Genomic DNA, 9,942 nt, shown 5'->3' on the forward strand with positions numbered 1-9,942 from the left:
CACCAATACCCCCTACCCCCTGACTCACCCCAGCTGTGACTCTACTCCCTGGGTCCCAGGGTCACCCTGGCTGTGGCTTTCTCTGCAGGGCTCATTCTTGGCTGACTGTGTGGAACCAAAACTAACTGTAAAGCAGAGATTGGAGGGCTCGCGAGATAGTACAGCAGGCAGTGCACTTGCCTCACAGGTGGCCAACCCAGATTCGACCATATAGGGTCCTACGAGCTCAGGGCTCACTCTTAGCTTTGCTCAGATCAGGAGTAAGCCCCGAGTACTGCCAGGTGTGGTCCCAAATCAAAACCAACCAATCAAACAAACCAACCCAGAGATTGGAAAGGGAGAGACTTTAAAAGAAAGAGGCCGAGAGAAGGAGGGAAGGGAGGAAGGGTGGGAGAAGGGGAACAGGATCACAAGGCCCCGGGAAGTGTCAGAACCCACAATTGCTCCAAAGCCGCGTTTATACCATGGACGCGTTTATGCCGCGTTTATGTCATGGATGCAGTGCTCAGCGCTGTCTGTGTGTTCTCTCACCAAATCCTCACCAAGCTGGTCCCCAAGCCCCTTTGTTTGCGAATCCTCATTCTAGCGGCTTTTCAAGAGTTTCCGTGACTCTGAAAATCGTCTCCTCAGCTGATCTCGGGCTGTGAGCCTTGCTTACCTGCTGAGCTCCTGTGGGCTAGTCCAGTGTAAGCAGTGGACAGAATGTGTCTCATGAAGGACCAGCTCCCCATATGACCAGGCAAAAGCAGTGTTAATGATTACACTGCATCTAGCTGTCACCATAAACACTGTCGGATGGGGTTCCTGCAGCCATGAATGATTAACGCCGGCCTATCACTGGCTGGCACGGACCTCGGAAGCATGTGCAGCTTCGAGGGCAGGGATGTCTCCAGAAGGCACAGCTGATGTGTGGATGAACCTTCCTCCTGTCAGATGCCCAGTCTCCCACATGTGCAAGGATGCAGCCCGTGTGGTTGTCAGTGAAAAAGACACACGAGAAGCATTGGGAAAGTGGTTCCCGGTAGAGCCCAGAGGGGCAGAATGAGTGAAAGGTTTGTGCTCAATGCAGAGGTGGCAGGAGAACAAATCTCCAGGGGGTAGTCGTGGGGAGCGGAGTACTCCAGGGGATTACCTCGAGTGCTTGGCTCTCTGAGAGCCCCCACTCTCCCGATCAGAGGCAGTGCACCCCTCCAGTCCTGCACCTGAGTGCTGGGGTGTGGGGGCAGCATGGGCAGGGGGTAGGGGGGTGGCTGGCTTGGCCACATGTTGCTGCCTCTGACCAGACTTGCAGACCTTGGACAGCTCTGAACACCACCGGAAGTGGCCCAAAAACAAAGGAGAAAGAAAAGAAAAATGAAGAGAAGAGAAGAGAAGAGAAAGGGAGGGAGAGAGGGAAAGAGAAAGAAAGAAAGAGAGAGAGAGGGGGAGGAAGGTAGGGAGGGAGGGGGAGAGAGAGAAAGAGAGAGAGAGGGAGAGAAAGAGAGAGAGAGAGAGAGAGAGAGAGAGAGAGAGAGAGAGAGAGAGAGGAGAAACTTGGAGAGAATAGCTAACTTCTGTTTTTTTCTTGTTCTGGGCTATTGCCTCCTGTCAGGCCCCTGCTCAGAGGCAAAGCCTCTCCAGAGGGAGTAACCTTGAAAGACCTCAGCCTCGATGGCAGATCTGGCACATTTTCCTCACTTCCTGATGGGGGTCCTACACCCTACACTAGGGTGTCTGCCCAGGTTCTGGGGGTACTTGCTTGGGCCTACCAGCGCCGCCCCTGCTCCCCTGCCCCCCGCCTCAGCAGGCTGCTTCCGAGTTCCTCCAGGTACCAGTCTCGGTAGGAATGGGGTGATGAGATGGTAGGGGGGAGAGGCAGTATACCATGGGGGGTGCTTACCTGGCACACAGCCGGCCCCGGTCAATCCCTGCCCGCCGGGACTGATCCCTGACCACAGAGCCAAGAGCGAGGCCTGAGCACAACCCGTGAGGCCCAAGGCAAACAAAATGGGGTGACATTGGAGTCCCTCCACCCCCGGCATGTAAACAGCTTCAGTTCCTGTGGCGGAGACCTTGGTGGTTTCCGAAGCAAACACAGTCATCCCATGATCCTTCACTTCCGTTCCTGGATCTGTACCCCAGAGACTCACAAACCAAAGCCCATGCAGTGATACCGAAGGGGGCTGCAGTCCCGGCTATCAGCACGTGTGTGTGGGCCTGAGCTGCCCAAGGGCTGGGCCTGGGAGGGAGAATGCACCATGACCTGGCTCCTGTCCCGGGTCACTTTCAGCCACCCGGCCCACCTGTCCCAGCTCCACTCCCTCCCCTGCCCACGGTGGGCCTGTGACTCTGTGTGGACATAACATGCCCGGTCAGGGAGAGGCCAGCACGCAGCCCCTGAGCTCAGCAGCCACAAGTCAGTCATTCCTGAAATGCACGGGCTCACTATTGACACTGCGCCACGGGCCGGAGTCTCTCCCAGGGTCCTGTTCTGCTTGACCGGAGTCACCACGACTTTGTTGTCCCCAGAGACTCTCACGGGGTCCAGCTGCCTTAGGATGGTGCCACGGGCCATTCTCACCGCCCCCGAATGGCACCTGGTCCTCGTCCTCTGCTCTGGCCACTTTCATGCTCTCCTTCTGGTCTCTGGGCCTTTCTCTCGCCTGACTTCTCACGTTTATGTCACCTGCCCAGGACTATGTCCCCAGACCTGGCCAGTCTCCAGGATATGGTGGCCCAGCTCCTGGCTGTAAGCGTAGGCTGGCTGGCCGGAGGAGCCAGTGCGAGGGCAGGCACAAGGGCTGTGATCGTGTGGCCTGAGCTCTGTCAGGTGTGTCCCCAGAGGTCACCGAGGGACACAGTCTTGGGTGCAGACAGCGGAGTCTGGCCAGGGCTGCCACAGGCAGTGGATGCCTTCTTGATCCCTCAGCATGCTCTGCCCTGCATCTCTCCCTGCGGGGCCAAAGGTGGCCCCAGATCTCTCCTGCCAGCTTCCCCTAACACCCCCCACCCACTCACCGCACCTTCAGCTGGGAGCCGCGTGCTGGCCCATGCACCCACACTCCCTCCACCCGCACTGGGCGGCCCAGTGCTTTCTCTAAGGTGGAGGGCATCAGGCACCTCTGCTGAGGAGCCCCTTGGTCCCAGGTCCCTGAGCTCTCGGGGTTCGGGGGGCCAGGGGAGGGGCCTGTGGTTTTAGCACCTAAAGGCCATGGCTCTGTCAGAGCAATAGCCCAGAACAAGAAAACAGAAGGTAGCTATTCTCTACAAGTTTCCCTCCCTCCCTCCCTCCCTCCCTCCCTCCCTCCCTCCCTCCCTCCCTCCCTCCCTCCCTCCCTCCCTCCCTTTGTCCCTCCCTCCTTCTTTCTTTCTTTCTTTCTTTCTTTCTTTCTTTCTTTCTTTCTTTCTTTCTTTCTCTTTCCCTCCCTCCTCTCCTCTCCCTTCCCTTCCCTTCCCTTCCCTTCCCTTCCCTTCCCTTCCCTTCCCTTCCCTTCCCTTCTCCTCTCCTCTCCTCTCTTCTCTCTTCTCTCTTCTCTCTTCTCTCTTCTCTTCTCTTCTCTTCTCTTCTCTTCTCTTCTCTTCTCTTCTCTTCTCTTCATTTTTCTTTTCTTTTTCCTTTGTTTTTGGGCCACTTCCGGTGGTGTTCAGGACCATCTGAGGTCACTGGGCACAGGGTCAGAACATACAGAGGGCACTTTGGTGTCACTGCTGCCCCTTGACCCGGGGGGCCTAGGATCTTCGGGAGGCAGCCCCACCTCTCCACACGGCCTAACCCCTGGGGCCTCTCTCACCACATTTCTGACCCCTGGGCAGGTGCGAACTCTCTTGCCTCCTTTTTATTGCCACTGCCCCCACTTTATTGCCTGCCCCTTATCTGCGGGCCAGTCCCTGGGGAGCACTGCTGTTGGCGTGTGCAGGCCTGAGTGTTCGGCTGGGAAGCTCTGCACAGTTTCTGCCAAGCCACCAGGATCCGGGCTGTCTCCTGCCGTGACTAAGCACTGGCTCAATGGCCGTCCTCCTGCCCGCACCCGCTGCCCAGGCCTCCGCGCCCTCCGCTCCCGCCTGCTCACAATGCCCTTGGCTCTTGGCAGCATCCCCTGCCCCAGTGCTCTGCCCCCTGAGGGATCAGCTGACACCAGCCTCAGGCCCAGCTCCCCGCCCTCCAGACCACAGAGCAGTCGTGGCACCTTCTCAAGTCCTGTGAGGGGGAGAATGACAGAGGCCCCAGTCTGCAGGGGGACTGGGGGGAGTTCCCCCACTCAAGGCCTCGGACCGCTGGCTGCAGAGCACCATGGACGACCTTCACGTGGCCGGCATGGTGATGAGCAGCCTGGGCCCATGTGAGGTTCTGCAGAGATGAGAGCGACAGGGTGGCACTGCTGAGCCTGCACCCCTGCACCCCTACCCCATGACTGGGCCTGCACCCCTGCCCCACAGCTGAGCCTGCACCCCTCCCCCATTATTGAGCCTGCACCCCTGCTGCACAGCTGAGCTTGCACTCCTAACCCTCCACCCCCTACCCCATGGCTGGGCCTGTACCCCTGCCCCTTATCTGCGGGGCACACAGTGACTGTGTCACCCAATGTCACTGCCGAGCCTGCACTCCTACCCTGCACCCCTACCCCATGACTGGACCTGTACCGTGTCACAGCTGAGCTTGCACTCCTACCCTCCACCCCCTCTCCCATGGCTGGGCCTGCACCCTGCCCCACGACCGAGTCTGCATCTCTGACCCATAGCTGAACCTGCACCCCTACCCTGCACGCCCTACCCCATGGCCGAGCCTGTACCCCTACCTCACAGCTAATCCTGCACTTCTGCACTGTGGTTGAGCCTGTACCCCTGCCCCATGGCCAAGCCTGCAACCCTGACCCATGGTTGAGTCTGCACCCCTACCTCATGGCTGAGCTTGGAGCCCTACCCCACGGCCAAGCCCACATCCTGCCCCACGACCGAGCCTGCAGCCCTGCCTTGCCACTGAACCTGCACATGGGGTGGACTCTGCTTGCAAGTCCTCGAATTGAACCTGGCTGACTTCCTTGGCTGAAAGAGTGCGGGAGGGATGCGGATCTCATGGTTTGTTTTGTGGCCACACATAGAGGAGATCTTAGATATTTTTATGACGGGATGGAGAGTCGGGGGGAGATCTGTGTGACTGTGTGTGCAGACTTGGCATGTGACTGCCATCAACTCCCACAGCCGGTCATTAAGTTGGACACCTAAAACCAATACCAGTAACATGTCAATTAGAGTGCCATAAAAAAAAAGCATTTAATGAAGGCCTGCTGTTTGCCTAGTAGCTATCTTGCTTTCTGGCACAAAGGGAGCCTTGGATAAATATTAGCTGAATGGTTGCATGATTGGGTGAATGAGCAAATGAAGATTACAAAAACGAAAGGGAAGCAGTCTCTTACTAAGCGATTACAGTGTGATTAGTGTGACTGCACACCTTAGACTACAGAGCAAGATGACGGATTCTGCAGAACACACAGTGCTAGGCGAGAGGCCAGCTGGTATCATGGGTGCATGCTGACACCAGAAAGACTTAGTCAAAGAGGCAACGGCAGCAATTTATTCCTAGAACCGGAGTTAAGAGTTTAGGGCATGGCCGGAGAGACTGTACAGCAGCTGAGGCGCTGGCCTTGCCCGGGACTGACCCGAGGTGCATCCCTGGCACCCCAGATGGCCTCCTGATCCAGGTGTGATGCTTGGACACAAAGTCAGGAGTCAGCCCTGAACACAGCTGACTGTACCCTATCCCCTGCTCGCCCTCCCACCCCACTAAATAGTTAAAGTCGTGCTCCTAATCTGAGAGAATAAAGAGAGAAGTGTGGCAACTTGATTGTATTTACTTTTGGAAAAAGAAAGAGCTACACAAATCCCACTTCTGTCATCACCCTATGAGGAAAGAAAGCAAGAAGGTGTGGAAGCATCTTATCACTGAATAACCAGGCAGCTTCAGAAAGCATATAAAGTTTCCTGCTTTACGTAACCCTGCTTTGCCCAGTTTCTAGTTCCAGCATTTCCTTTCATTGTCTGTGCATAATATTTTATGGTTCTGTGGCCACATTTAAGCACTTGGTCATCCTGGTCCTTCCCTCTGCTTGAGCGCACACTCTTGCATATGTGGCCAGCGGGTCAGTGGTTCGTCTGGCCCTGGGATTCTGCCTTAGACCAGAATGCAGAAAATGGAATATCTGAGCCAAAGGCAAAACCTATTGTGGACCTTGATGGATTTCAGATCCCGAATCTGTTCAACATGGACACTTCCAAAAGCAGTTTGGTGGCTGCAGGGGTCACCAGCCCAGCCCTGGTCCAATCGGGAGACACCTGCGGCCCTCAGTTCTTTCTTCTTGCCCAGTCACTTGGTCTTCCCTGAGCTCAGGCCACTGGCTCTTGGTGAGTCATTGATTCACTTGTTCATTCATCTATGGCTTCACTCCCAATCTGCCAGCGATGCAGCCTTTTATCTGAACAGATTAAGGAATAATTTACATGCCAGAAAGTACACTTGTGGGGCTGGAGCAATAGCACAGCGGGTAGGGTGCTTGCCTTGCACGCGGTCAACCTGGGTTTGGTTCGCAGGTCCCCCTATATGGTCCACCGGGCACCGCCAGGAGTAATTCCTGAGTGCATGAGCCAGGAGTAACCCCTGTGCAATGCTGGGGGTGACCTCCAAAAAACAGAAAAAAAAGAAAGTATACTTGTTTTGAATGGACTATTATTCATCATTCCCAGTTATGCAACTATGGCTGCAGGCTAATTTGGGGGCTTGACCATCACCACCCCCAAACTCATGTCCTTAGTACACCTCCCCCCTTGCCCTGCCTGCCCAGTGCCTGGCACCCTCTAATCTGTGCTCGCTCCCCCTCTCCACACCCTAGGCTTACCTTGTCCCAACACCTCCTGTAAATGGAACTATGTAGCCACCGTCTTTGGGTCTGGTTTCTCCCATTGGCACTGACCAGCTCTTTGCTGACCAGCTGCTCCCTAGACTTCCAAGACCCTGTGAAGTTCCTCTTCCTAACCCACTGCATCTCCTCTGGAGCTCGGGCGTGAAACCCAAGAAGGTGGCGGATCCTCCAAAAGAGAACATTCTGCGAGATATTTTGTAAAAAGTCCAACCAAGTGGAAATGAGGAACAAAACATTGACTTCCACACAAGAAGTTGAACAGGGGTGCAGCGGGCAGAGGTAAGGTTTCCCACGCGCTACTGTCCCAGGAACAGACCGGGGCTGCTGGGGGCCACTGGCCCTGCTTTGGTGTTCCTGAGCTTCCTCCACCCCTGGCATTCTTGGGTTTTTTTTGTGTGTGTGGAGTAAGTACAAGGATGAGGCAATTATTTAAATGTGGCGAGGGCCAGAGGGAAGCCAAAGGATTGAGAGCAGGCTTTCCACAAAGAAATCTGGGTTCTCTCCCCAGCACCCTGTGGTCCCACCAATGCTGGGAGCCACCTGAGCACTGAGCTGGGAGTAAGCCCTGAGCTGAACCTGTACCCCTACCCTGCACTCCCTCCCATTCTCAGTGCTCAGCTGGAAGTGATCCCTGAACACTGAGCTGAGAGCAGTCCCTGAGAACTGCCAGGTGTGGCTGTGATGGCCTCTAAGAAAGGACAGGGCCAGGTGGACACCTGCAGCGGGACAGGCCACCAAGAGAAGCCTGCGAGCTTGCCTGGCTCCTTCCCTCTGGACAGGGAGGAGCGTTGGCGTTACCAGCATGCACGTGGCGCAGACAGCAGGTCAGCCTGGCATGCAGCGGCGGGCGGAAAGGCTCTCCCTGCACAGAGTCCCCAAGCCCCCACAGGCGTGCCAGGGTTGTAGCTCACCAAAGGCACGTGCCCTGCCCCTCGACCAACCCCTCCCCTCTGCACCAGGGAGGGCAAAAGCACGCGAGTGCTGTGGTGGAGTTTCCTGCCTGTCTGTGTCCTTGCCCCCTTCCTTCACGGCCGCTCGCCGGCTCACTGGGACCCACCATCTGTGTTGGCCAGCTGTTTGCGGACCTCCTGGGAAACGGTCATGAGCCTGTGAGCAAGTACGTGTGTGCATCTTTGTGAGTGTGCACGTGTGATGTGTTTGTGTGTTCCTGGCCCTGTGTCCACACTATGAGTTCAGCTCACAGAAAGGGCTCTGTGAAAGCGCGTCCAGAGTCTTGGCGCCTGGCCCAGCAGGTTATGGTTCAGCACCCTGATGTGGACAGCCCTGTTCCGCCCTCCCCCCCCCCCCCCCCGCGCACACACACACACACACACACACACACACACACACACACACACACACACACACGCTCAGGAAGTCACTTAGTCACGCGTCTTCAGGACATCGGCAATAGAACATCAGAGCTTCCTGAGAGGAGTGAGCCCTCGAGGGACCCCCACCCTGAAACCATCTGCTTATGTAGCTATCACCTGAATTCATCTCTGCCCTGCTTATTAGATTCAGTGACCTGAATCAACTGTCCCTGAAACTGAAAATCTTTGCCCCCATCCGAGGGGAAATGGGGGCGTGGACTTCATTTATGGACCACTTTTCCTTCGCAGTATATGAATCTTCAGGCCCAAGTAACACTGCATTTCACTACAGTCCCAGATTTTGTGCCAACTTACTTTTGCTGGAGTGATAGCACAGCGGGTAGGGCGTTCGCCTTACAAGCGGCCAACATGGCCGACCCGAGTTCGATTCCTCCGCCCCTCTCGGAGAGCCCGGCAAGCTACCGAGAGTATTCGATATGCCAGACACAGTAACAACAAAGTCTCCAATGGAGACGTTACTGGGCCCGCTCGAGCAAATCGACGATCAACAGAAGGGCCTTTACCTTTACCTTTACCTTACTTTTGCAAGAAAGCGGAGGCTGGAGAATGGGTGAAACCCGCCACCAAGCTTGTAGCTCCCGTGCATGGAGCTGAATGCCCAAGGGTGTGGCATCATCTGTGCATACAGACCATGGACGGCACATGGAATTCCACGGCTCAGCCCATCCCATGTGCCTCTACAGCAAATAGGCCTATACCTGCATCATCACCTCCAGCAGCCCAATGCCCCCAGATGCCCTTCCCAGTCAACCCACCACCACCACCATTCCAGTAATGCCATCCCAGGTGGTGAGAAGTTGAACCAGCCGGCAGCCAACTTGTAGTTGTAGTTTGTTGAGCCAGCCGGCAGCTCCCTGCAGAACCTACCATGGCAGCAGGTGCCGTGCTCTGCTTCCTCCAGACTGGCTCAGCTGTGATCCCGAGCTGAGACAGGCCTTAGAGCAGAGCCCGTCCCAGCCCTGGGCATGGAGGAGTGTGTGCTGAGCTCTAGTGTGGTCTCATGGGATCACCATGTCCTCCTCCACCTTGTGACACCCCAGATGATACTAGTTCCCACATGCAGTCCCGCAGCCCATTACCGATGCTGGCACTGCATTTGTGCTCAGTGTGAGGCCCGCGTTGTGCCAGTGTCAGCATTCAACTCTGCAGTGAGCTGAGGACTCTAGTGTGGCTCCTACAAGCACGCACACATACACACATGCACACACACACGCACATAGTCCTTCAGTGTTCCACATGCCTTTAGTGTCTGGGCCATTGGCCAACCTGTACACTGTTCATGGAGTCCCTTGGTCTCCATGTCGGGGGCCACACCTGGGGGTGCTCAGGGCCTTTGCCCAGGGGTCTGGCTCTGCCCAGGGGTCATTCTTGAGGGCTCAGAGGACCGTCCAGGATGCCAAGGGTTGAACCTACGTGGGCTCAAGGCACTCTCCCCACTGTACCATCGTTTTGGGATCTTGTTTTCTCGTAGAATATTAGGCCAAACTCTCCTCATGCTTTCAGCCTCTGGTTTTTCTAACCCGAGTTTGGGGCCGCCACTTCTTGGTGCGCTTTGGTCCATCCACTGTCCCGGGATGAGGGGAGGCTGAGACTCACTTCACAATGCTCAGGGCACCACGTGTCGCAGGGGTTGACCAGGGTGTCCACATGCACAA

This window comes from Sorex fumeus, unplaced genomic scaffold (genome assembly GCF_029834395.1).
Source record: "Sorex fumeus unplaced genomic scaffold, SorFum_2.1 ptg000095l, whole genome shotgun sequence".
In the NCBI taxonomy this organism is placed as follows: domain Eukaryota; kingdom Metazoa; phylum Chordata; class Mammalia; order Eulipotyphla; family Soricidae; genus Sorex; species Sorex fumeus.